We start from the raw sequence: 22,188 nt of genomic DNA, 5'->3' as shown, positions 1-22,188 counted from the left end.
CTCTGCACTGACCTCCCCACTGAACAGAGTCCAGTTTGAACCAACATTCAAAATCCTACATGGGAGTATCCCTACCTGCTTGAGAGACTGCCTCACCCTCTGCAACCATGAGGGACCTACATTCAGTGGAACCACAAACTTATCAGCTAATGGGGCTTATATGTACAAAACAAAACCTTCATTGGTCCTGGACTAGATTATGGAACCCACGCACTGAGAAGATATAAATATGTAACTTGGAGCTTACTGCTTTGAGAACTCTATGCAATTCTCCTCCCTTCCCCTCCCGCTGCCCACATACGTTCTCATGACTTCACACATCCTTCTCAGCCTTGGAGCAAAATAGAAAAATAACTAAAAAATGAGCTAAGAGACAGTTTTGTTATTTCTGTTAATAAATATTAGAGACGCATTCAGATACTCTGGTGATGGGAGCCACACAGATAAACAAATGAGATAAGACTATCTAGTCACACACCATCACAACCAATAACGGCCCTTGCCCCTTGTGTTCTCTTCCTAGGAATACCTTCTCTCCTGCATTAACTTGAGTGATAGCTCCCAGTGCTGAGTATCTAGGTTAGCCTAGCTCAGGTGTGAGCAGCCACGCTTCAAAGCCATACTAGAGTTACAGCTAGAAATCCATTAAAGTTGTATTTATCCCTCCTCTTCCCCCCCCTCCCCACTCCCCAACAAAAACTTAAATGCTTTTGTAAGGAGGATATCCAGCTTCTCCAGAAAGGATCTGAAGAGAATAAGGAAAATTTCCCTTTCCTCCACTGAGCTAAGGAATGAGTCCTAACTGTGCTCCCTTGCATCACCTTTGCACCTAGCCCTCCTTATCCCAAAGGCACCCAAACCTTAGGAGACATTTTCTTTTATTATCACAGTATGAAGAGCCATCCCAAACCTGCAAGACAGAATGCAGGAGGGGAAGGTAGGGGGAGAATCCCAAACACTAGCACTGCAAAAATACATCATGCCCTTATATAGTTCCTTTCATTAGAGAAGCTAAGTACTTATAAAGATTAGTTGTATACATTTTACAGATAAAATACTGAGGCCCAGACAAACTGACTTGACCAAGATCACATGCCAAATCAGTGGCAGAAAAATAATGGAGGTTGACAGACTGCTTATTACCTGCAGTATTACCTCAAAATTAGTCCAGGTTTACACAGAAATAAAGGGGGAGGGGCTATTTGGAAATACCATAGTCAAGATTTTAAAAGGACAGCCCTTTCAAAATCTTGGTCCCTACCATCCAAGAGCATGGAAGAAAAGAATCCTTTACCCTTTAGTGAAATTATACCTTCATTTTGATTATAATATTTTGAATGAATAACCAAAACAAGATGCAATACAGCTCAGATCTAATATTCATTTTTAAAATAAAACAAGATCAAGAGAGAGTTTTCAAAGAAGTGTGTCTAAAGGACTGCATCAATAGCCAAGAAGATGATGGTGCAAAGTAGATATGGTCATCATTAAACTTGATTAGTTGGTATTTTAACTAGCAGAAATTAGCAAGTCTTGACAAAATATCTTTTCCAAGAGAAATGATATTTTGCAGGACATATGGTTTTTATTTTTAGACATGAGTCATACAATAATGTAAGTTATTAGAGATTTTATATTTTTCTCAACTACCAAATGGTATTTTATCTGGAGATGCAGTGCTGATATTTTTTATTAGTTCTTGGACTATTAATACTATGCATGTATAAATTATGTATTATGGAAAAATTATAAATACTTTCAAATCACTAGCACAAAACATATGTGGAGAAAGGTATTCAGCATATAAATAAATAAAATTTGTGTGCATGTAACAAACACACAAAAGTCTCAACAGAAACAAATTTACCCTGAAAGCATGGATTGGAAAATTTACCCCACGTGAACAGCACATCCAGACTTTTTTATTCTACATTGTCTTTTTTTCAGTCAAATCTTTCAGAATCCCACAATCATGCAGGAATAGAAGCAAGCCATAGGACAACTGTATTTAGAACATTTTAACAACTCCACTATCTCAGTCTGTACTTTTCGCCACAGAAGTCATTACATCTAAAATGGACAGGGAGGAGGAGAACAGGGGAGAAACAAGGCAGAGTAGGATTTGTGAAAAAATCCCTCTAACCTCCACACACACTGGTTAAACCCATCCAAGAAAAAAAAAGTTACTGAACCCTTTATTATATTTCAAGTATTACTTTTTCCTTATGCACCAGTCTCTCCTCTAATTCTACTTACATGTATTCTCTCTTAATCCAAACCTACAGTTCTGTTTTGACCAGTAATTTCAAATAGATCTTCATGCTTCACACTGAATGGGTACCTCTAAGAGACTGCTTAAAAGCCAGGGAATAGCACAGACCCTGTGGTTGCACGATAGCTTTAGGAAGAACTATAATTCAGATCAATCCCTGCTCTCCAGGATCTCAGGGAGCCACTAGCTGTAATTACTCTGAGCCAACACCCTATGAGGAGTAAGGTTAGCTCTAGGTCACATACTGAACTCCAGCCTTGGGCCGAAAAGCAGATTTGCAGTCTGAAGTTTTCCCAAAGCCTACACTATCACCTAACGCCACAGGTATTGTTCCTTCAATGAGGTAGTACTGGCTAAAGAAAAGTGATCCTCCTAAACCATAAATGAGTGGTACCCTATTACAACACTTGTTATTCTTAGCTTTCATTTTGTTTGGTTTGGAACAGTAGTAAGATCTTGGTGCATACCCACCATCTTGCCAAAAAAGTTATATACTGTATATATAATGTTAAGCAATAGTGCCAATACTACTAGTTCTAATGTGTACTGTTAGCAAGATGGAGGACCAAGTATCAGAAACAGAAAGGAGTCTGAAAGAATAAAACTATTTCTATTGGCTGACTGACTGGACAAAATTATATTACTTGGCTTACAGTCAGGTGATAGATGGAATGCATACCCCAATTTTGGCTCCCAACCATCTTGTGACCGAAAACATCAACCGAAAGGGCTACTACTCCATGGTCTTGAAGGTGCTGGTGGATTCACCAGAGCTGTTTCACTGCCATAAATGTAGGGTGATCAGGGAAGGTGCATGATGCACCATCTTTAGGAACACTGGATTGTATAGCAAGCTGCATACTGGGATTTTCTTTCCAGAACAGAAGATTCCAGTGGGGGAATGTGGAAACACCCAGGAGCGCCGCCAGCTTTTTTGCTGCCTAGGTGGCGGAAGGTCTCGCCCCAGAAATGCCACCCCCAGAGGCGGCAGAAGGTCCCGCCCCCGAAATGCCACCCCCCAAATGTTGCGCCCTAGGCGACCACCTAGGTCGCCTAATGGGTTGCACCGGCCCTGGAAATTCCAAGGATCACTGTGGGTGACCCCACCTACCCTTTGCTCTCATAGCTCAGGAAACCCTAACACCAGGAACCTGGACAGCAGCAAGGAGCGTTTCAACAACAGGCTCAGCAGGTGCTGAATGACTGCTGAATGTGCCTTTGGCTGATTAAAAGGTCACTGGTGCTGTCCTTTTAGCCAGTTAACCCCCAATGAGGAAAATATTTCAATAGTCATTGCAATCTGCTTTACTCTGCATAATATTTGCAAATCGAAGGGGGAAATTTTCCCCGCTGAGGCTGATCAGCTGGCTGCTGTTTCTGAGCAGCCAGATACAAGAGAAATTAGAGGGGCACAGCAGGAGGCTATTCAAATCAGGGAGGCTTTGAAGGAGCATTTTGACAATGATTCCCAGTAATGTGTCTTTATGTGATGCATTCGGCCAGGCGATGTTCACTTGTTGCTTTGAATTACCCCATAGCGCTAGCTTCCTGAGCATTAATTAATTGCAAAGAGTTCCTTGCCTATATTCCTACCTATAACCACTGTGTAAGCACTGAGTGATGCATGTACGTATGTCACAAATAAAGAGACTCATTTTATTTCAAAGACTCAAGTTTAATAACAGGATAAAACACAAACTTTTGGTCAAACAGGGGACATGACAAAGAGGACCGCTGGACAGGCTCTGTTAATTTCTGAATCTTATCCCTCCCATACCATATAACAGAGTAAATGAGCTCAATTTCCTCTAACCATGCAGTATCAAAGCAAAATGAGCACTTACTGGAGCTGCCTCCTCCTGCATCCTGCACACCAGAGCGCTGGGACCGGCTAGACCCCCCCGGAGTGTAGAAGAGGTCCTGACTCACCGAGCCACCTGATGACCCTTCAGTGTGCGCTAGATCATCCTTCAGCTACACTTCCTCGTCCACCACTTTCTCACCTGGGTTGAATGTGCTGGCCACTGCCTCCAGTCCCCCCAAAGTACCCTCGGGACTCATGGCAGTGGAGGTGGGGTTGCCGCCAAGGACTGCATACAGCTCCTTATAAATGAGGCATGTCTTCGGCGCCGTACCAAAGTGACAGTTGGCCTCCCGATACACCTGGCTCAGCTCCTCCTGCGTGTTCTTCTTGTACCCCTTTGCATGCATGCCACTAGCAATCAGCAGTCACCGAAATTCTTATGGCTGGTGTGAAGCTGCGACTACACTGCCTCCTCTTCCCATATACTCGACAGAACCCACAGCTCTGGTGTGCGCCACGCAGGAGAGTGTCTGCTGCGCAGTGATGAGCTGCCAAAATATTAACAACCGGTTCCCTCCTCCTCACCCCACGAGGGGGTCATGCCCCCCCCGGTGACTCCTGCCCCATCCAACCCCCTTCCCTGTCCCCTGACTGCCTCCTGCCACCCCATCCAACCCCTTCTCTCATTCCTGATGGCACCCCGGGACCCCTACCCCATCCAACCACCCCTTCTCTCTGTCCCCTGACTGTCCCTGGAATCCCTACCCCCTAACTGCCCTCCACCGCCCCATCCAACCCCTGCACCTTCCTGACTGCCCCCCCGGGACCCTTGCCCCTGTTCAATCCCCGTTCCCTGCCCTCTGACCGCTCCGACACTAATCCACCCCCTCAACTCCCCTGCCCTCTATCCAAAACCCCTACCCTGCTCCCTTACCGCGCCGCCCAGCCGAAGTCGGGGCCGGACCCGGGGGGCAGGCAGGAGCCGCGCCGCCCGGCCCCCCAGGTCCAGCCGCGACCTCGTCGGGCGGCGCGGCGCCTGGAGCCCTCCTCCCGTTGGCGCCCCGCCCCCTGGCCCCAGCTCACCTGGTGGAAGCCGCTGCTTCCTTCTCAGCCCTCCCAGGCTTCCCGCGCGAACAGCTGATTCGCGGGAAGCTGGGGAGGGGGAGGATAAGCCCGAGGAGTGTTCAGAAGAGGAGGCAGAGGCGGAGTGAGGTGAGCTGGGGCTGGGGAAAGGGAGGGAGCTGCTAGAGCTTTTGTTAAATTTAAAAGCCCTTTTGGAACTAGTTGTCCCGTGAGGGACAACCGGTTCTAAACAGGGTTCTAAATTTAACAACCGGTTCTCACGAACCGGTGGGAACCGGCTGCAGTTCACCACTGCTGCTGCGGAAAACCAGCATGGTCAGTTGCGAAGATGCTGTGTGAACTGTGCACGCCGAGCAAAGGGGAAAGAGGAATTTCAAAAATTCCCAGGCCTTTAAACGGGTGAGGGGCACATATCTGTGTACCTTCAGTGCAGTGGAGTTCAAACTGCTGATCAAAGCAGTCATGATGGGCATTGTGAGACACCTCCTGGAGGCCAATCAGAGTGACATAACCAACCAACATGTCTACACTGATACTGCATCACTCAATCTACGCTGCAAAAAACACTGTCTGCTGCTCATCAAGGTGGTTTTACTGGATCCATTTATAAAATGTAAATGTAATTCAGTTTTTCTTGCATTTATAAAGGATAATTACACTTATTACATGCTTCCAAAGCTCTATGCACCTACGCTGAGTAACTTTCTGGCAGGAAAATAAAATATTTGTATTTCCCAGTATCTTCATCAATCTGGGAAGAATGGGTAAATAGATTTTTGTCCCTGGGCAGGTAAACTTTCATGATGGGTTTTCAAGTCTGCTTTATTATAAACTTTTGTCTTGGAGTTAGTTAAATGTCATGTCAGTGCTCTTGAATTTTAGCCTGTGAGAGAATGTTTTCTTATATATACTGCTACCTCGATATAACACCACCCAATATAACACGAATTTGGATACAACGCGGGTAAAGCAGTGCTCCGGGTGGGGCGGGGCTGCGCACTCCAGTGCATCAAAGCAAGTTCAATATAACACGGTTTAACCTATAACACGGTAAGATTTTTTTGGCTCCCAAGGACAGCGTTATATCAAGGTAGAGGTGTACTTCTAAGAAAAAGGAGGGGGATGTGTTTCATTTACTCTAAGTAGACGTGACTTTTCAGATCTTTTGTATGATTAAACAAACACCATGGATACAGGAAAGGTTGACCTGTACTTTTTTGAATGTTTTAGGAGCAGCTCATCCTGGAAAGGAAATGTGAGTCAGAATTACTTTAGGGCCTGTTAATACATTAAGCATTTGTGTGTGAACTGAAAAATTCTGCACATGGCATGATACATGCTTCCCTGATTTTGGGACAGATTATCACAAATTAAATTTTTCTGCTAACTGCTTGAGACTGAACAAACTATTAGATCCTAGGGGATTTAATAAACTTCAACAAGTATTTTTGTACTAAATGCAGTGTGAACTTACAGTACTTATCTTAATAGCAATATTTGTTCAGCTAACATGGTCTCCCTAATTAGTAGGAGAATAGAGTTAGGGAGGCTTCTCAAAAGTAATTTACTGAATGATTTTATGTTTTACTAGTACATCTTTGGCACATTTAGTTTCAGACTAATTTTACAAGTCTTCTAGAATCCCTCTGGCAAATAAAAAATAAAGTGACTATTCAGAACATGATCAAAATAGCATAGAAGGAAAAATTATCCAGGTGTGTATGCACACACAATAAATAGGGTTTTACTTGTATTGCCCTTTTTCCTGCCCAGTACTGTGTGCACAGCCAGAATCCCATTCAGATTATGGAATATGCTTTGTAACAAAATAGTTGCAAACCCTATATCAAAACTTCTCTAATAGCAGGTAACAGAAAAAATGACCTGGTTCATATGTCCTATAATCCTCCAGCGGCACTCAATTCTGGAATACAGATTTTAATGGAGCTTCCCTTTGAGACACTGGAGTACATCTACACAGCAAATTAAGGTAGGACTGTATTACCTTATCCAAGGTCCCCAGTGGACTTCTGCTAGAATTGATCACGTTATTATAGCACATGACCAGAATAGACGACCTTGTCTCAAGCTTGTCAGGTGCCTTTCTTCTAGAGAACTTCTACTTCCCAGGCACGGAGGTCTGAAACATTCCACCTCTGAAGAATGTACAGTGGTAAACGGTTTATTTCTTTGGAATGATACATTATCAGCTGGACGTTGCTGCATTCCAGAATGTCTCCTTTGGACACCAGGTTTTCTATTAGCACCTTGAGCTTTTCCTCACTACATCCACTAATGTCCTGACTGATCAACTGTAGGATGTGAGAAGACTAACAAACAGAATTATATCACAGAAAAAGTAAAATATGCAGAATCACTCACCAGCTACAGATCATGTTTATGTTCCTGGCATAGTGGTTCTTCCTTAATGGCACCACCAGCAGACCAGGGTCAATTCAAAAAAGCATTATGGTCCAGGAGCAAGATATAGTCAGTCTCGAGATGGTAGAAAGACTGAAACCAAGAGAAGATGGTGGTAATGATACAAGAGAGGCTGCCCAAGAGGGAGCAGAGGATTAATGGATCTGAATCCAAAGAAGATGGTGAAAGAAAGAAAAAAAAACAGAGCTAAATACAACCAAGGGAAAAAGAAAGTAGAACTTATAGCTGAAGGAGGATGTTTGTGGTGATGAAAGAAAACAGTACCATAAGTAGGGTGGCATGGCCCTACCAAATTAACAGTCCACTTTGGTCAATTTCATGTTCAAAGGATTTTAAAAAGCATAATTTCATGATTTCAGATATTTAAATCTGAAATTTCGCAGTGTTGCAATGGTAAGGCTCCTGACACAAAAAGGCAGATCTGGGGTGGTCACAGGGTTATTGTAAGGGGTTTGCGGTACAGCTACCCTTATTTCTGCACTGCTGCTGGCAATGGCACTGCCTTCAGAGCTGGGCAGCTGCAGACCGGTGGCTGCTGGCTGGGAGCACAGCTGTGAAGGCAGAGCCGCTGCCAGCAGCAGCGCAGAAGGAAGGATGACATAGTATGGTATTGCCACCCTTACTTCTGCACTGCTACCTACAGAGCCAGGTCCTGTACAGCTCTGAAGGCAGCAGTGCAGAAGTAAGGGTGGCATGATATGTTATTGCCACCCTTGGAGTTGCAGGGGGATTGCAAAGTTATTTTAGGGGAGTCCTGGTATTGCCACCCTTACTTCTTTGTTGCCTTCAGAGCTGGGTGTCCAGAGAGCGGCGGCTGCTGGCCAGGTGCCCAGCCCTGAAAGCAGCAGCAAAGAAGTAAGGTGGCATGGTAAAGTATTGCCACCCTTACTTCTGCGCAGCTGCTGACAGGATGCTGCCTTCAGGGTTGGGCACCTGGCCAACAGCCGCCCCTCTTTGGACACCCAGCTCTGAAGGCAACACAGAAGTAAGGGTGGCAATACCACGACCCCCCTAAAATAACCTTGCAACCGCCTTTTGGGTCAGGCCCCCTTATTTGATAAATGCTGGTCTCCCCCGTGAAATCTGTATAGTATAGGGTAAAAGCATACAAAACACCAGATTTCACGGGGGGTGACCAGATTTCATGGTCCATGACACATTTTTCATGGTCATGAATTTGGCAGGGCCCTAACTATAGGTAATAAGCGGGAGGATGGGGACCTCACTTCTTAAGTTCTGTAGCTCATTTGAAAATACATAGGAGGCAAGAAGATCTCTGATACAAAGATCAAATTAGCAACCCAGTAATGAGAGCTGGCTTAATGTTGCCATTTAGAGCACATTGAAGGAGGGAGGAGTTTCACCAGTGACCATTTTTTATCTTCATTCAAAAGAGATCGTTGGAGCAAACATGAACCCTTTTATTGTGCAGGGTGTCCTAATCACAGACTCTGGTTTCTTGGGCTTTTCAAGAGGCCAAACAACATGCATATTTTCCAACACCACAACAGGTGTAATTAGCCCGGGAAGAACAATTTAAAGTATTTATTCTTGTTCTGTAGAGAATGGAGTTTGGGGCATTTCTTACCAAAGCCCTTGAATTTCGTTTTGCAGTAACACTATGTTGCCACTTTACAACCTTGAGGGTATTTTGGCAAATTATGCTTTCTAGATAGGCACTGTAAATTAGAGTGAATAAAATTGGATTCCTTAAGCCTCAGTAAATAAAAGGTTCACTATTTGTCATCTTTTCATTTCAAATAGGGTGACCAGATGTCCCGATTTTATAGGGACAGTTTCAATTTTGGGTCTTTTTCTTATATAGGCTCCTATTACCCCCCACCTGTCCCGATTTTTCACATTTGCGGTCTGGTCACCCTAATTTCAAATAATGTTTAATATTAATCACAATACCTGAGTTATCAGCCAGTAAGGACCGGTAGGGTTTAACCATCAGCAATTACTCCAATAATAGCCACCAGGAAAGGCTTCATTGTGACACTACACGTTTTCATATCTTAATGTTTAAGAACTTCTGGTTTCAAAACTGAACCTGGCAATTCAGTTATTATATTTCATCTGGAAGTTCTCTCTCTACAAGGCAAGTACCACTACCCAACTAATCAGAACACAGATACTGAGGGGGGAGTGGTCTAACGGTTTTAAAGTAGTTTTACTAGATATGCTAATTAACATCTGCTGTCCAGCTTGTTTTAAATTGAAAATGGAAATAGGAGTCCAATGAGAGAGGGAGGCTGTCTGTTTATACAGGATTACTGTACTCTCAGAATACTAACAGCAAACAAGATAAGTCTGTTTTCCCCGTTTCCATGTTTCAGTTTGGTAAGATTATTTGGAACAGGGGGAGAAAAGGAAAGAGGAATGGTTCCAGAAGCTTACTCCAGCACAAATTTCTGTAAAACCCTAAACTTCAGAGGTTGAAGGCATGTCTGTTGGCTCTAGAACTCCCCGTGCCCCCTGATTTTGTAGAAAGAGTTACTTTACATCAGGATGTGTCAGCAGAAGAGCACTGAAGATGAGCTCCACAAAGGGATTTAGGCACTACAGAGATCATCAAAGCCCTCTTTCAGCTGCCGCCTAACCATACCTAATTCCCTTGGTGCCTGAGTTTCAGCTAGTAAAGTCCCCAAAGCACCAAAGTCCTGCTGCTGGGCATGCACAAAACTATTTAAGTCCTAATGCCATCATGCTGCTCAGCAACTTAGCCCAGGTGGGATTCTCGGGGCGGGGAAAAGTGTCCCAGAATACCCAATGAAAACACACACTACAATAAAATATTAAAAGCCAAACACAAGACTTAACTAGTAACACCACTTCTTACATTTTTTAAATAAATATCACTGCACATGGAGTGTCCATTTTCCCAGTAATCACTTTACAGTGCTCTGATAATGTATTAAATATTTTGTTATAAGTCTGAAAATGCAAGACAAGTGCCTTGATAAGTGAACTTCAAATTGTTCCTATTTACTGTACATTATGGAATTGGGCACTCTCCATAAGGGCTAACCGTTGATCAAGTTCAAAAAACCTACCCACAGATGTATACATGGGTGGAGATGCAGGTGGTTTTGGAGGAAATTAGCAGGAAGATCGGAAAATTCTGATGCACAACTGACTGGAGGTTTAGTGTTTTGTTTTTAATGCTGACCCCCAAAACACCTCTCCCTGTGGACAGATTACCCAGAAGCACCAATTTAAAGGAAAAGAGTAAAAACCTTAACATCTATTTGTAGCACTGAAAAATCATTATTACTATTAATACAATGCATGTCTAGGGACCTGTGATCTAATTAAAATATCTAGGACATCAAAGTTTCAATATCTAAAAGATTAGGAGAGTCTAAGTTTTTCATATGTAGCCTACAAAGAGGCTCACACTGAAGTGTATTTAAGAGTTTATTTAAGCATTTGTTTTCCATTTTTTCATTGTAAATAGAGCTAGTTGGAATTTTTTTGGCAACACACTCTTCCATCAGATAATGCCACTGACTGCACCAAATTTTGCAAAATCATACTGATTGAGGAAAATTTGTTTCAAAATGTTTTCTCCCAATTATTTAAAGTGTCAAAACATCCCATTTCAAAATTCTCAGAATAAAAAATTTTGATTTTTCATTTAGAAATTTAATAGTTTATATTTAAAAAATTAAAAAAAACTAAATAGGGTCAGAACTGAAATGGAGCATTTCAACTGGCCCAAAACAAAATTTCATTTTAAGACAAATTTTGAAGTTTTGGCTTTTCAGCTCAGCTCAGGATGGAAAAAAAATTAAAATCTCAAAGACTTTCACAGGACAGAAAATCTCTTTCCCAACCAACTCTAATTATAAGGAAATGCCCTTGGAAATGGGAATTCTCTTGTGGAAAGCACATCTGCTCCTGTGACTTATTTCTCATTTTACTATTGTGAATATCAGCAGGCAGACCTTCAGGTAGTAGTAAATTGGAGGAATGGGCTATGTAGTGTAAAATAATTTTAAACAATGCTGTCTGTCTGCAACAGGAGTCAGCAACCTTTCAGAAGTGGTGTGCCAAATCTTCATTCATTCATTCTAATTTAAGGTTTCATGTGCCAGTAATATATTTTAACGTTCTTAGAAGGCCTCTTTCTACAAGTCTATAATATATAAACTAAACTAGTGTTGTATGTAAAGTAAATAAGATTTTTAAAATGTTTAAGAAGCTTCATTTAAAATGAAATAAAATGCAGAGCCTGCCCCCCCCCCCCAGACCAGTGGCCAGGACCCAGGCACTGTGAGTGCCACTGAAAATCAGTTTGCGTGCCACCTTCGGCACCCGTGCCATAGGTTGCCTACCCCTGGTCCGCAACATAGTTCTCACTTAAGGATCTAATGATATAAAAAAAACAAAACCACACACACACCACGATTGCAACGTTTAAATCAGTTAGTCTTTTACTTGGAGCCAGATTTCAGCATGTTGTTCTTTGCCAAGTTGCCAAATACAGAATGGGCTCCCTCAATTCCCTGTCTAGCAAACAAGGCATAACAAGTCCAACAGCTGGAAATGTAAGCTAGACAAATTCAGATTGGAAATCAGATTCAAGGTGTTAACAGTGAGGGGACGTCAACACTGGAGAGTAATGTGGTAGATTTTCCATTACTAGACGTCTTTAAAACAAGTCGGTTGTCTTAGTAAAGGATACGCTCTAGCTCAAATCAGAAATTATGATGTTAAAACAGGCATTAGTGGGTGAAATTCTATATTCTGTGCTATACAAGAGGTCAGAATGGTTGACACTAATTCCTTCTGGCCTTAAAATCTATTAGTCTTATCAGATGGTACAAAGAATATCATTTTACAGGGAACAGCAATAGCTGAAGTGCATTGCATCCAGACGAACCAGGATTACAACAGCTAATCCAAAAAGTATGTTCCACTACAGATAGTTTCAAAACAATATTTTCTAAAAATGTCACTTGTTATAAAAAGACCAGAAAGCATGTAGCTTGTTTGCAAGAATATCAGTCAAGTCATTTCACTGTCACCAAAAGGTTAGGGTCCCAAAGAAGCCAGTAGAGGGTTGCAGTGTTTTGGGTATGTGTGCCAGTCACTGAAGCGTAAGCCATGTCAAAATACTGCAACTCCTTCCCATTTTGGAGGGGGAAAAATAATTACTGTATTCTCAAAACAGGGCTAAAAAGGTAAAATATCCATTCCAAACAATAGACATTTGATACTGTTCAGGGTTCCAATTCATCAACATTTTTAAGAATGAGCACTGTAACAACAACAACAACAACAAAAACAAAAAAAGCCACCTCAACAAGGAGTACAGCTTTCTGCACCAGGGGTACAGCAGTGCCAGTGTACAGGGGTGGCAGGTTTGTAGAAATTTTGGCGGTGCCCAGAACCCTCTCCACCACACTCTGCCTCCCCACCTGCCTAAGGCTCTGGGAGGGAGTTTGGGTGAGGTAAGGAGGTCTGAGGTGCAAGCCCTGGGCTGGGGGTACAGGGTGCAAGCTCTGGGAAAGAGTTTAGGTGCTGGGTACAGGCTCTGGGCTGTGGCAGGGGTGCAGGAGGAGGTGAGGGGTGTAGGCTCTGGGAGGGAGTTTAGGGGTGGGGGGCTGTGCAGGGGTGAGGGCTGCACAGGATGAAGGGTTGGGGTGTGGGAGGCGGCTCAGGGCTGGGGCAGAGGATTAGGTTGCAGGGGGATGAGGGCTCTGTCTGGGGCTGGGGGGAGGGTTTTGGGGAATTGGAGAGGCTCAGGGCTAGGGTGGAAGGGCAGGGTAAGGGCAGCCTGCCTGCCTGCCATAGATGGATGGGGGGCACTAGGATCCTGCGGCAGCAGTTGATGCCAGGGGCTGGCAAAGCAGAGTCAGCGTGAGCTGCAGGCTCCAGGCCAGCGGAGGTGAGCGGGGGGCAGCAAGTTGGGGCTGGGGGACACTCTGGGGAGGTGCAGGGGGTGGCAGGCGGAGCCGGGGAGGAGTCCCAGTCCCCTTCCTGTTTGCTCGCTGATACGTGCAGTAGTCTCAGCACATCTGTCTAAGTGACCCACCTGCTCCATTCACCAGGTGATCCCCCGCTTGGAGCAATGCCGAGCTGCTGGACCTCATCAGCATTTGGGGAGAGGAAACTGTCCAGTCCCAGCTGTGCTCCATATCATAGGAAATATGATACCTACAGACAGATTTCACAATACATGACAGAAAGGGGCCATGACCGGGGCACACTGTAAAGCAGGGTCAAAGTGAAGGAGCTGCATAATGCCTACCACAAGGTACAGGAGGCCAAGCGCTGCTCTGGTGCTGTGCCCACGAGCTGCCGGTTCTACAAAGAGCTGGATGTGATACTCGGTGGCGACCCCACCTCTGCTGCAAAGGCCACTGTTGATACTTCGGTGGCTCATGTGCCAGTCAAGAGTGGACCAAGCCAGGAGGAAGAAATATTGGAAGAGGATGTGGGGGGGGAGGGGGACGACCCAGAGGCAGAGGACCACTCGGAGGTAAGAGATGCATGCAGACCAGAGCTCTTATCTACCCCAGAGTAGGATAGCCAGTCACAGCTGTCGGATCTTGGCGGAGTACAATCAGGAGAGGAGACCCCTGGTAAATTACTTTCATTTTGGGAATTGCTGAAGCAAGATGTTGGGGGCAGGAGGGTTGCAGAAAGAAGACTTGTGTCTGTATGATGCATGTACCACCATATGCCAAGTCCGAGCAGTGGAACAGGGTGTTGATTGCTGTGAACTGAGGGAGTCAATCTGCCTCAGAGATCTCCAGGAAACTCTCATGGAGATACCAGGAAATCCACTGCCGCAGGTTATTTGGCAGAGCTGTTTTGTTTCTTGCCCCATTAAGGGTAACTTTCTCGTGCCACTCTGCCATCACTGAGGGGTGGGTTGGGGGGAGACCACTGCTGCACACAGGCAATCCGCATAGGGGCCAGGGTGGAAGTCACAGGCTTGGAGAAGACCCTCCCTTGATTCCCTGCTCACCCTCAGCAGCAAGATATCTTCCATAATAAAACAAAGCCTGTGGAAAATGTGGGGACAGGAATGATTACAGTGCTGGCTCTCCCCAGAGCCACATGCCCAGTGTACAGTATGGTCCTGGAACACTGATTTCCCCTGCCCCTGCAGTTACTCACTCATTCTTGTGTACTTGCGCCGCAAGGCTGGGGTGAGCTCATCACACAGTCCCATGAATGTGGCTTTCCTCATCCAGAAGTTCAGCAGCCACTGCTCATCATCCCAGACTATGACTATGTGATTCCCACCACTCAGTGCTTGTTCCCAGAGCCCAAAAGTGGCATTCCACAGTGGTCAGCGCCTGCAAGAATGCCACGGCAATCTCGTGTCATAGCTACTACGCGTGGCAAGATCAATGTCGCACCCCTCTTGCCTTTGTAGTTTAAGGAATAACTCCACTGCCACTCACAACATGTTAGTCAGAGCGAGCAACATACTGGTCAACAGTGTGGGATCCATTCCAACAGATCGAAGAGGCAAGAGTGCGAAGTACACAACCCATTGAAAGATGGCACCAATGCGGACGGAAGCACAGGGATTGCTGGGATGCGAAGCAATGCAACACAAGGCATTGAGACAGGACTCAGGATGCCCTGTGACCCCCTCCACCTTTCCACAGCTCTTAGCGGCAGAAGAGGAAGGGATACTCTGTGGGATAGCTGCCCAGAGTGCACCGCTCCAAATACTGCTGCAAGTGCCACAAATGTGAGCACGCTATTATGCGGGCAGCTGACAGCGTGAACACAGAGCAGCTGTTTCCCTTCAGCGCTCTCTAAGCGGCGCAGTAACTCCACCAGTGTAGACATACCCTTGGTTTCCTTAGCTCCCTCATAAAGCCACAACAATGACTAAGATTCTTTAATATAATTACTGCGTATTTTATGAACTATGTCAGGTTTTTTCAGCTATGTTAACTGATGGAAACAAAGATATAAAACTATATGGATACTTTTCACCCCTTTTATTTGTTTTCTTCCCACTTAGCTCTAAATAAATTTTGTGGTAAATGCAGATATTTATCCTTCCCACAAGGATTTTGTAAGTAAATAAAAATCTCCAAAAACTCTCATTCATTATATAGATATGAATGAGAGGTTTTGGATTCCTGAAGTCATAATTGGCAGATTCTTACTCAACCTGAGCATGCAACATGCTTTTAAATCATAGATACCTTTTAAAAAATTGCATGTCATCTTTAATAATGGACCCTACTGTATTTATATTTTAACATGTAAATTTGATTTTTAGATTAACATTTGTAATGCAAAAAAGTTATTAATTTTTTTAATAGAAGTTACCACATTGTCAGGAGAAGTTTAGCATTAAGCATGAAGCTCCAGGTACTTGCACCAGCCTGAGGCGACTGAATATTATCACATATTTAAGTATTAGAAGAAGGGAACATTTATTTTAATGTTTAATCCAAGGTAGCTCCTCTAAGGCAAATGTGGCTGTCCAAATAGTATCTTGACTTAAGACCAGCCTATTAATGATATGAACACCCAAATAAATACATGCAAGGGTGTTTTATGTACAAGATACAGCCTGCTGCCTCCAAAAAAAATGTTACACAGTGCACTGACATTTCAAAACACTGCTGCTTCCTGGTGTATGTAATCCTTAGAATAGCAGAATCAGGGAAATTATAGATGGGAAAAATGTGTTAGGTCATTTCCATCTCCCCTCCCTGTATTTTTTTTACAATACGTTTACAGTGCTTTGTCTAATCCAGTATTTTTTTATATATATATTTGTGTGTGTGTGTGTGTGTGTGTGTGTGTGTGTGTGTGTGTGTGTGTGTGTGTGTGTTATATATATAATATACTGGATTAGACAAAGCACTGTAAATATATATCAAGCAAATAAAGCTTTCACCACTTCCACTTAAAAGATTCTTCTTAAGTCTCACAGATGTCAGTATCAGGAAATTCTTCCTGATATTCTCCTTCCATTGCTAACCTTCAACCAATGACTTTAGTTATGTCCTATTAAATCACCTCAGACAATTCTTCTTACTCTTCGGTGTTTACAGTCTTCACTTCTTAGAGACTTGTCCTTTGCCCAGGGTATACTTTTTAAACTCTTTCCTCAACAGTACTTCCAAACACTTGATTATTTTTGTGTTTCTCTTCTCTGAATTCCCTTCTATTTGTCAACATCTTTCTGGCACCAAAGTACCCAAAACTAAATGCAATATCCTAATCTTGGTCTCACTTGTACTTGTGATGCAAAAAAAGAGTCAGGTTTCAGAGTAGCAGCCGTGTAGTCTGTATCCGCAAAAAGAACAGGAGTACTTGTGACACCTTAGAGACTAACAAATTTATTTCAGCATAAGCTTTCGTGGGCTACAGCTCACTTCTTCGGATGCATAGAATGGAACACACAGACAGGAGATATTTATACATACAGAGAACATGAAAAGGTGGAAGTATGCATACCAACAAGAAGAGTCTAATCAATTGAAATGAGCTATCATCAGCAGGAGAAAAAAAAAAAAACTTTTGAAGTGACAATTAAGATGACCCATAGAAGGTGTGAGGAGAACTTAACATAGGGAAATAGATTCAATTAGTGTAATGACCCAACCATTCCCAGTCTCTGTTTAAACCTAAGTTAATTGTATCTAATTTGCATATTAATTAGAGTTCGGCAGTCTCTCTTTGGCATGTTTTTGAAGTTTTTTTGTTGCAAAATTGCCACTTTCAAGTCTGTCACTGAGGGGTGAGAGAGGTTGAAGTGTTCTCCCACTGGTTTTTTAATGTTACGATTCCTGATGTCAGATTTGTGTCCATTTATTCTTTTGTGTAGAGACTGTCCAATATGGCCAATGTACATGGCAGAGGAGCATTAATTAAACCCCTTTTTCTTAATTACAAGAATAATAATCTGAAATGCATATTCATTGGGGGAGAAGCTTGGAAATCAGTAATGTTGAAAGACAGGGGTGCTGGACCAATTTTTGTAGTAGAATTGCTGAAAGCCATTGATCCAAACTGTAAACCCTGTATCTAACGGAAACTACTTCAAGCCAGGGGCTGCGGCAGCACCCACACTTCCAGCTCCTATGCTGAAAGACATCTAAAGTTGGTACTGAAATGCGAACTAGATAGGAGCTTGCAATATAATATGGTAGCAGAAGAAAAATCAAATATTCACCTTGCAGCTTCCAAAGCCAACTCTTGCAAAATGAGTTTATATGAATGGGTGATCATTAGACCACCCGTTCAAATAAGAACACAAATTTGAATGGGCATTCTGATCACCACATATTCAAGTTAGGCCATAGCACCCCTCTTGCCTCTTTCACTAAGTTTAAACGGAAGGAAGGAAACTGAATCTAGGACTTTTTTGTTTTGCATTTAGTATTTTGGTTGTGATGTTTAGACATGAGCAATCCAGAGTCATGATTCTAATGATAGCAGAAACTATATTGCTCAATTGGTGTTTTATAAATTTGAACCAGAACATAGGGCTTTGCATTTAAACAGTGTAGGCTAAATATGTGACAAACAGATTATCTCCTCTTCTATAAAATGCCATCTAGTTTATTTATTCATGGTTTAAAAAAAAAGTTCTTGGGTAAACAAGAGCAAGACGAAGAGCAATTTTCCAGCAATTTCTCTAGTCTAAATATTGTTGCATTTCAGTTTATTTTCCACTTAGAACCACTCAATAATCCAGCCCCCCACACTCACTGGTAAACCATCTTTGCATTTTAAAACAGCCAATCCACACTACCAAGTTTTGTCTGAAGTAAACAGTATCTACTTGAAACATGGGGATGGAGCAAGTATGATGCTTTGATGTAAAGCAAGTATTCATATACTATTAACTTTTCTGGCATGTCATTGCACTGACCTACAACATAATAGTTCCAGTACAGAAATGACCATTAAAGTTACTGCTACTGAGCAGGGGATGGAAGAAAGAAGAGTCACCCTACTATATGAGTTCTCATTATCAGACAAAATTAAATGAAAATAGGAGTTTCATTAAGTTTTGAACAAGTTTAAATTTCAACTTAATTTCAAATTTACAGTCATCTCCAGTGCTAAGATTGAAGTCACAGTCAATTCAAGAGAATGAAAATTTCAGTTTGTGTATCTAAAGTAGGAAATTGCCATCAAAGCAGGATTCATGACATCTAACGCCTGGTGCTTCAGGCTATTAAGTAGCATCAACAAAACCGAGTAGATAGTTATAGTTTGGGCCACAGAGTGGCTGCTAATATTCAAATCTCAGTGTGATTAGCTTGGTGATTGTGGGAGACAAGATTTTTGTACTTCACCAGACTCATGGGGTTCCCCTACCCTCCCTCCCTGAAATCTCTCTTAGTTGTTGCTTGGTGCCAGGAACGAGATTAGTCTCATCAGTTTCTCAAATGCCAGTAGTCATAGGGTGAACAGATGTTCTGATTTTATAGAGACAGTCCCGATATTTGGGGCTTTTTCTTATATAGTTGCCTATTATCCCCCTCCACCCCCTGTCCTGATTTTTCACCCTTGCTGCCTGGTCACCCTAAGTAGTCCAGATAAGGAAAATACATACTTTACAGCTGCAATGCCTCTTCTGCATACAAAGGTGGTTTACCATTGCAACAAATTCCTCTTCTTATTTGTTGACCAGCAACTTGCAACAGTTCAGAAATTTCATTTTCCTGCTGGTTACAAGCAAGCATTTGGGGGAATATGGTATTTGAATTGATCATTCATGTCTACTGTAACAGCATTTGCTTCTTTAGGTAAGAGTAAGATTGTTAATCCTGATGTCTTGGCCAAAATTCCAGTTTATCAGTTACAGTTTCTCAAAATTCTTTATGCCAAATTAAGTCATTATAGTTTAATATTTCCTCCCTAAAAGGATAATTTTTAGTATAGTTGCAGAATAGCTGACACTTGCCAGCTGAAATATGGTGGTAGTTCAGTGGCAGACTGAGGGGGAGGGATATATCTCAGTGGTTGGCCTGCTAAACCCAGGGCTTGGCTACACTTGAAAGTTGCAGCGCTGGTGGAGGCTTTCCAGCGCTGCAATTAGTAACTGTCCACACCTGCAAGGCACATCCAGCGCTGCAACTCCGGCTGTACACCTGGTCTGGTTGGGGTGATCCAGCGCTGTTCATCAAGTGTGGCCACACACCAGCGCTTTAATTGGCCTCCAGGGTATTAGGAGATATCCCAGAATGCTTTTAACTAAATTACTCTTTGTTTTGTTGTGAACTCGGAGCTCCGCGGGGAGCTCCGTTGCCAGTGCTGCTTATCTAAAAAACAAACACAGCTCCTGTTTGCTGTGATCAATCTGTACCTGGCTGTAAACAATCAAATGGGAGGCAGGCAGGGAGTGAGTGAAACAGCGGGGAATCGTGTTGGATGCAGGCTGTTTGCAATTAAGAGTTAAGACTAAGGGGTTGGAAACATTTTCTGATTTTTCAAGGCAGGAAGATAACACACAGTGTTGGCTCCAAAAATCCACTCTCTCTCTCTCCCCCCGCTCCCTGTCACACTAGACCCCACTCCACCCCCCTCTTTTGAAAAGCACGTTGCTGCCACTTGAACGCTAGGATAGCTGCCCATAATGCATCATTCCGAACAGCGCTGCAAATGCTGCAAATGTGGCCACACACCAGCGTTGTTCCTGCACAGCTGCACGACCACCGCTGTAACTCCCAGCGCTGCAACTTTCAAGTGTAGCCAAGCCCCCAGGGTTGTCAGTTCAATCCTTGAAGGGGCCATTTAGGGAATTGGGGTGAAAATCTGTCTGGGGATTGGTCCTGCTTTGAGCAGGGGGTTGGACTAGATGACCTCCTGAGGTCCCTTCCAACCCTAATATGCTATGATTCTAAGCGATGCCCCAAACATATATTGCATGCAAAGTGCTTTGGAACCTTTCAAAATGAAAGCCATATATTATACCTATAATTTTAACAGTCAACTAAGGGTAGTTTTATTTTCAGTCAACACAATTATTTTAATGTTAGTTGTAGTGGTTCACCTTAACTTCATTATTTATCAAAATATATTTTACTATGAAATGTAGAATCTGAATTAATGTAAGTTATTACAACAAAGGATGTTGTGGCTTTTATATCAATCTCTAAGAAATATATATGGAAAGTAGCAAATAAATGATAGTTTACAAAAATATTTAATTGATTAGCTTTAATAGGTCCTTTTTACAACTGGTTTTAGGTTTCGATCATCATCACTTTCAGAAGGTGTTCCTTAACAACCCTGATGCAAAATGGCTACAACACCACATTTTGACAGCAAATGTCATATACCAACCATTATAAGCACAAATGAACCATGATCCTTCAGGGAAGGAGTTTATGTCTACCTTTTTTTTCTTTTTAAGTCTATGTAATGGTCCCTACATACCGTAGAAGGAGATAACTTACAAATTCTTAGACAGAACAAACTCATAATCAATCCAACATATGACAGTCAATATTGTGCTAAATTAGTTAACAGTAGATGCAAGGATGGATGAGGATGTTGAGCAGAGCAGGCAAGCACAAAGAGGAAGGTAGAGATCGAATTTGAGTTTGTGGCCTTTTGATAAAAATTAGTACAGTGCAGGGAAGAGTCTGACTTTCTTATGTCCATTATAACTGGACTACAGCATGCTGTAAATGAGTACCATAGTACACAAATAGGGCTCCATGTGTTGCCCTTGCCTCCAGGCTCCGCCCCCCCACTGCTCCCATTGGCCAGGAATGGGGAACTGCAGCCAATACGAGCATTAGGGGTGGTATCTGGAGGCACAGCAAGGGCAGCACACGTGGAGCCCTCTGGCCCCTCTACCCCAGGGGCCACAGCGCTTCCTGGAGTGGCGCGGGGCTGGGGACAGGGCAGGCATGCAGGGAGCCTGCCCTGGTGCCGGTGCGCGCCACTGCCACCCCGGAAGCTCCTTTAGGTAAGCGGCGCCGGGCCAGAGCACAAACCCCTTCTGCACCCTGCCCACCAACTCCCTGCTGCACCCCACACTCCTCCTGTACCCCAACCCCTTGCCCTGAGCCCCCAGCCACACCCTGCACCCCTCCTCTGCCCCAATCCCCTGCCGAGCCCCTTCCTGCACACCACACCCGCTCCCATACCCCAACCCCCTGCCCCACATACAATTTCCTCCCCCAGATGTGGCCCTAGGCCCAAAAAGTTTGCCCACCACTGGTCTAGTTAATCAAGTACTGCTGTTAAGTTTTCACTTCTGTCTACATATTTTCTAACCACAGTGATAGGACGTTTGGAACACAAAGGAATTAACAGATTTTTAAAAATAAATATATTTATTTCTGGACAGGCTGCCTAAAATATAAAATTTTAGTAACTAAGCCCTGCTGACCTTTTTGCTTATATTTTTTTTAAGTCTGCCTATTATACTTCAGCTTCAGAGAAAGCGAGCAACTCCCACACACAGAACCTTACTTGTCAAATTTATGAAATGTTTCTTTTTATCCTAACTATGAGAACGAAGCTGTGCTATCTGATAAAAATGCATTAATATTGTGGAACCACTCACGTTTCATAATCATGATTCCCCCCCCCACCACACACACACACGAGAATGTCATTATGG

The 22,188-nt window shown here is 43.3% G+C and overlaps 1 protein-coding gene across 7 annotated transcripts in view; it reads right to left on the bottom strand.

The window, feature by feature from the left end:
* Nucleotides 1-22,188, bottom strand: part of CDKL5 (cyclin dependent kinase like 5) — a 200,817-nt gene that overhangs the window by 155,960 nt on the left and 22,669 nt on the right. The gene's annotated exons all lie outside the window — the stretch shown is intronic.

The sequence above is a fragment of the Mauremys reevesii genome, linkage group 1 (genome assembly GCF_016161935.1).
Source record: "Mauremys reevesii isolate NIE-2019 linkage group 1, ASM1616193v1, whole genome shotgun sequence".
In the NCBI taxonomy this organism is placed as follows: domain Eukaryota; kingdom Metazoa; phylum Chordata; order Testudines; family Geoemydidae; genus Mauremys; species Mauremys reevesii.
The sequence above is the reverse complement of the archived record's forward strand: the minus strand, read 5'-3'. Positions and strand labels throughout refer to the sequence as shown.